At 42.5% G+C, this 6,487-nt stretch overlaps 1 pseudogene; it reads right to left on the bottom strand.

The window, feature by feature from the left end:
• Nucleotides 1–1,138: 1,138 nt before the first annotated feature.
• Nucleotides 1,139–1,681, bottom strand: LOC120868464 (annotated as a pseudogene).
• Nucleotides 1,682–6,487: the final 4,806 nt, after the last annotated feature.

Genomic DNA, 6,487 nt, shown 5'->3' with positions numbered 1-6,487 from the left:
AAATGTAAGAATATTCATTCTCTCACAGCCATGATCTAACAATTTATAAACCCTAGAACAGCAGATCTCAAAGTTTTTATTTTGAGAACACATACACTCCTTTTTATTTTTTGCCTTTCATATTTTTTTTGTATTCTTCCTCAAAAGTTGCTTAACCCCCCCCCAAAAAAAGTTGCTTGATCTAACATCTTTCTGTCTGCACTATACAATGAAAATACAAACTAAATGAAAACAAAACAAAACAAAAAAACAAAGTGTTAAATTGTGCAAATAACAAATCTGTCCCAAAATATACTTAAATAAAATATGCATTTCATTAAGGGATCTACTGCGCATCCTGGGAAGCTTCATAACATCTAGGCAGGACCAACATTTGTGGAAGGAGCTAAAAGAATTTGCATGCAATCACAGTTTGGAGCGTGTTTCTGATTGCCAACCTGCAACCTACAATGAACACATCATTAGCATCATCTGAGCAGGGAATTTTGGGAAAGTGCATAAAAGCAGCTCTAGCCTCAATGTTGAGTTCATTACTACTTCTCGGGAACCTCATCAACAGCCTGTACAGTGCAGTTTCCAAACAGTAAGCATGTTAAGGTGAGCAGACAACTCTTTAGAACCTCAAACACATTTTCTTCCTTTATTTATGTGTAACTCTGTCTGCAATGGGCAGGTGTGGAGTGGTTTTTACTCGACTGGGGAGGGAACAACCTTCTGGTTTCAGTTGAAGACCAACTTCTTCTTTTTTTGTAATATATAATTTTCTTTATTTATTTATTTTGGCTGTGCTAGGTCTTCACTGTTTGCACAGGCTTTTCCCTAGTTGCAGTCCGCAGGCTTCTCATTGCAGTGGCCTCTCTTGTTGCGGAGTGCGGGTTCTAGGGCGAGCAGCCTTCAGTAGCTGCGGCGTGCGGGCTCAGTAGTTGTGGCTCCTGGGCTCTAGAGCACAGGCTCAGTAGTTTTGATCCACATGCTTAGTTACTTCTTGGCATGGGGGATCTTCCCGGACCAGGGATTGGAAACTGTGTCTTCTTCATTGGCAGGTGGATTCTTTACCAGTGAGCCACCAGGAAGCCTGGAGATAAGCTTCTTAATGCGCAATCCATGGCCTTGCAATCTGCTACTCCGATCATGTGGCCTAATGCTTAATGTAGTTTTCAACTTTATTCCTGAAGTCCTCCTTATCCCACAAATCATGTTCTGCAGCTCCAATATTTAGTGGATCATCAAAACTCAAAAGATTAGTAAACAGTTTAATCCCCAAACAACATCCTTCCGTGTCCTGGTGGGAGTCCAGCCAGTGCCCCAAGCAGTCGAGAACATTGAGTTTTCTCTCAGTAAACTTAGGGGTATTTCACCTGTCTCTGTGATGATGGGGGTGCCAGATCCTGGACAAGCATTTCACTTTGGGAGGTAACATGTTGTATGTATCGAAAACTTCAGTTAATTGGCCACCCTTGTAGTAACCCTTATCCAGAGTGACAGCTGAAAGCGATGGAACTTGTTCAGATTAGGAAATTGCACTTTGCATGTACAAAGTAAATTAGCTTCAGGTTCTGCCACCTCTTTAAAAAGCAGCCTGTCTCACGGACACCCACCGAGTGGAGTCAGAGGCTGTAAGTGACACTCAGGACTCTTTGAGACTACCACCCTGCTTCAATTTGCTTGGCAGTGTCAACATTGTTGTTTTTGTGAAGTTGAGCCCAACTCTTTGTGACTCCTTGGACTGTAGCATGACAGGCTCCTCTGTCCTACACTCTTAAAATAACCGAGGACAACTCAAGAGATCTCATGTGGGTTATATCTCTCGCGGAGATGTTTATGTATTCGAAATTAAAACAGGAAACTAAACTTTTTTTTTTTTTTTTTTTTTAGCTGCACTGCCAGGCACATGAGAATCTTAGCTCCCTGTGCTCTTCAGGTTGTTCAGTTGTGTCCAGCTCTTTGTGACCCCATGGACTGTAGCCCCCCCCATGCTCCTCTGTCCATGGACTTTTCCAGGCACAAATACTAGAGTGGGGGTTGCCATTTCCTCTTCCATGGGCTCTTCCTGACCCAGGGATCAAACCTGTGTCTCCTGCGTTGGAAGGCAGATTCTTTAAGGCAATGGCGCCCCACTCCAGTACTCTTGCCTGGAAAATCCCATGGACGGAGGAGCCTGGTAGGCTGCAGTCCATGGGGTCGCTAAGAGTCAGAAACGACTGAGCGACTTCCCTTTCACTTTTCACTTTCATGCATTGGAGAAGGCAATGGCAACCCACTCCAGTGTTCTTGCCTGGAGAATCCCAGGGACGAGGGAGCCTGGTGGGCTGCCATCTATGGGGTTGCACAAAGTCAGACCCGACTGAAGTGACTTAGCAGCAGCAGCAGCAGCAGCAGCAGCAGCAGCGCCACCTTAGCTCTAGTGCTAACCCAGCTTGTGCCCCCTGCTGGGAAAGGGTGGAGTCTTAACCACAAGAGTATTAGGAAAGTCCCTATTTACTTATTTAAAATAAGTAACAATATAGCAGTAGACTTGCCCTACAAGAAATGCCAAAGGGAGTATTTCAGGTTTAATTGAAAGGACAGGATGTAACTTGAAACCATCATTTAAAATAAAGTGAACTGGAGAAGGAAATGGCAACCCACTCCCATACTCTTGCCTGGAGAATCCCGTGGATGGAAGAGCCTGGCAGGCTATAGAACATGGGGTCGCAAAAAGTTGAACATGGCTGAGCGGAAAAAAAATAAAAATAAAAATAAAGTGAAGTGAAGTCACTCAGTCTGTCTGACTATTTGTGGCTCCTCCGTCCATGGGATTTTCCAGGCAAGAGTACTGGAGTGGGTTGCCATTTCTTTCTGCAGAGGATCTTCCTGACCCAGGGATAGAACCCAGGTCTCCCACATTGTAAGCAAGACGCTTTACAGTCTGAGCCACCAGGGAAGTTAAGCCACCAGGGAAGTCAATTATTTAAAGTAAAGAACACTAGTCAAGGTAACTTCATAGGTAAATATAAAAGCCAAGATCAAGATACTTTTGGTGTGATTTGTGATGTCTTTTTTCTACATGATTTAAAAGGCAAGTATATAAAACAACTATTATAAATTCATGTCGCTCTGTTGCATCCAACTCTTTGCAACTCTATGAACTGTAGCCCTCCAGGCTCCCATGGACACCATGGGACTTCCCAGGCAAGAATACTGGAGTGGGTTGCCATGCCCTCCTCCAAGGGATCTTCCCAACCCAGGGATCCAACCCAGGTCTCCCACATTGCAGGTGGATTCTTTACTGTCTGTCACTAGGGAAACCCCAAGTAAGCCACTAAGAAAATAGTTTAAAAAGATACAAAAAAAGGAAAGAACAGCATTAAAGTGATATAATACAAAAGATCAACTGAATTATTTTTCAATTTTTTGGTCTCACCGCATAGCACTTGAGATCCAGGCTCCCCAACCGTGGACTGAATCCAGGCCTCCTTCAGTGGAAGCAAGGTATCGCAAACACTGGCCTGTCAGGGAAGTCCCTACATTTAATGGAGTAAATAAGGCTTCCCTGAACCTTGTTTCAGGGAATAAGGTTTCCCCACAAGGTGTTTGAGAGTGTAACTCAATTCTGATACTATCTATCTGGAGATAGAATCAAATTCCATGTGTCGAGGGCTCAGTGCCACAAGACTGCCCTCCACTGCAGATAGAGGTCACAAGCCCAGGTTGTTACCTGTGCTTCTAACCAACTGGCTACATATTGAGTTTACAATAACCCTCTCCAATTTATGCTGCCAATCTCAATTCTTGTCACCTGTACTTCTGACCCACTGGCTATACATCAGAACTTCCAAAGACCTGCTTCTCAATTTCCATCAATTTGCTAGAACAATTCACAGAACTCAGTGAAACATTTTAGTTACTAGATTACTAGTTTGTCCTAAGAGGATTATTAAAGGATACCCATCAATAGCCAGAAGAGATACAGAGAGCCAGGCATGGCAAGGGGTGTGGAGCTTCCATTCCCTCTCCAGGCACCACTCTCTGCACACCAATCCGGAAGGTCTCTGAACCCTGTCCTTTTGGGGGTTTTATGGAAGCTTCAGTTACATGATTGATTAAATCATTGGCCACTGGTGACTGACTTAACCTCCAGCCATTCTCCCCTCCCTTGAGGTCTGGGGAGTGGGACTAAAAGTTCTCCTGCAATCAGCTCCCACCCTTGGGTGGGATCCAAAAGTCACTTTCCCTAAAGGGTTTTCAGGATTTGAGGACAAGAAGCCAAGTATTATCCCATTGCTCTTATCTCTCAGGAAATTCCAAGAGTTTTGAAAGGTTGTGAACCAGAAACTGTGGGTAAAGATCAAATATATATGAGATATATATTTTGGTCATTCAGATGACATATATTGTATTTTTATTATTTATGTATTGGCCATGCTGCACAGTTTGTGGAATCTTAGTTCCCTGGCCAGGGATTGAACCCAAGCCCTTGGCAGTGAAAACAGTTGCATGCCCAGTTGCTCTGTTGTGTCTGAGTCTTTGCAACCCCATGGACTGTAGCCCACCAGGCTCCTCTGTCCAGGGGATTCTCCAGGCAAGAATCCTGGAGTGGGTTGCCATTTCCTTCTCCAGGGGATCTTCCCGACCCAGGAATCGAACCTACGTCTCCTGTGTCTGCTGGATTGGCAGGCAGATTCTTTACCACTGAGCTACCTGGGAAGCCCAAAGCGTGTGAGTCCAGTCTTAACCACTGGACCGCCAGGGAATTCCCCAGATTGAATTTTTTTTTTTAATGGTCTATTTATGTATCTATAAGATATTCACTTTATTTATTTATTTTTAAATATTTATTTATTTGGCTGCACTTGGTCTTAGTTGCAGCACGTGGGGTCTTCGATCTTCTTTGCAGCGTACCAGATCTTTTTTTATTATAGTTGAGGCATATGAGTTCTCCCTTGCGGCATGTGGGATCTAGTTCCCTCATCAGGGATCAAACCCGGACCCTCTTGCCCTGAGAGTGCTTAGCCACTGGACCACCAGGGAAGTCCCAAGACTCACTTTAGGTATAAGGGCACAAAGAAGTTGAAACTAAGGGGTGGAAAAATATATTCCATTTGAATAGTAACCAAAAGAGAGCTGGGTGGCTGTATGATTGTAAGGCAAATTAGACCTAAGTCAAAACAGGTTACAAGAGACAAAGAAGGAAAATATTAATAAAAGGTACAATAGAGCAAGAAGATATAACAGTTATGAATGTACATACATCTTACAACAGAGCCCCAAAATATTAATATATGAAGCAAAAATCGACAGAATTGAAAGGAGAAATACACAGTGTTCCAATAATATTTCAGTAGTCCACTATCAATGATGGATAGAACCAGACACGATCAATAAGGAAATGGAGGACTTGAGCAATACTGTAAACCAACGAGACCTAACAGAGATGTTCAGAACATTTTATTCAGCAATACCAGAATATACATTCTTCTCAAGTGGTCGTGGAACACTCTCCAGAGTAAGTCATGTGTTAGGCCACAAACAAGTCTCGATAAATTTAAAAAGATTGAAATCACACAGAGTATTTTTTCCTTTCTGATCATAATGGAATGAAACTAGATATCAATAAGATAAGGAAAGCTGAAAAAAAAATGTTATATATGTGGAAATTTAAAAACATACCGAAAACAAAAAACCATACTGTGTGATGAATAATCTTATACATCAATTTGAAATGACCAGGGAGTATCTAGATATTTAGCCAAGCATTGTTGGGTGTGTGGGTGTGTGTCTGAGGGTGTTTCTGTGTCAGATTAACATTGGTTCATTTCTTTTCTCTCTTTTTTTTATTAGTTTTTGAGATTAATATTTGAATAGATTGAGTAAAGCAGATTACCCTCCCTAATATGGGCAGGCCTCATCCAATGAATTGAATTTCTGAATAGAACAAAAAGGCTGAGTATAAAAGGAAACCCCTCACATCTGATTGCTTGAACTCAAACATTGTTTTTTTTTTTTTTTTTTTTCCAGCCTTTGGGCTATGACCAAAACATCAGCTCTTTTAGGGTCTCCAAGCATGCCAGCGATTGGACTGGAATTTATACCATCAGCTCTCCTGGTTCTTATGCCTTCAGACTTGAACTAGAACTACACATTGGTGGGACTTCCCTGATGGTCCAGTGACTGAGAATCAGTGGCGCTCCCAAAGCCTGGGATTCAATCCCTAATCAGAGATCTAGATCCCACATGCTGTGCTAACTAAAAAAAAATAAAATGAAGAGTCCACATGCCACAAGAAGATCAAAGGCCCTGCCTGCCACAACTGAGACCTGGCAGAAGCAAATAAATAACAATAAATTATTTTTTAAAGAAGGACTATACACTGGCTTTCCTGGGATTCAGATCTGCAAGCTGCAGATCGTGGGAGTTCTCAGCCTCTGTACTCACAGCAACAAACAGTTTGTAAGTTCATAAACTTAAGCTTTCAGTTGAGCTCTCTCTCTCCATACATATATGGAGC

This window comes from Oryx dammah, unplaced genomic scaffold, assembly GCF_014754425.2.
Source record: "Oryx dammah isolate SB20612 unplaced genomic scaffold, SCBI_Odam_1.1 HiC_scaffold_9, whole genome shotgun sequence".
In the NCBI taxonomy this organism is placed as follows: Eukaryota; Metazoa; Chordata; class Mammalia; order Artiodactyla; family Bovidae; genus Oryx; species Oryx dammah.
Note: the sequence above shows the minus strand (reverse complement) of the source record. Positions and strands in the feature narration are given on the sequence as shown.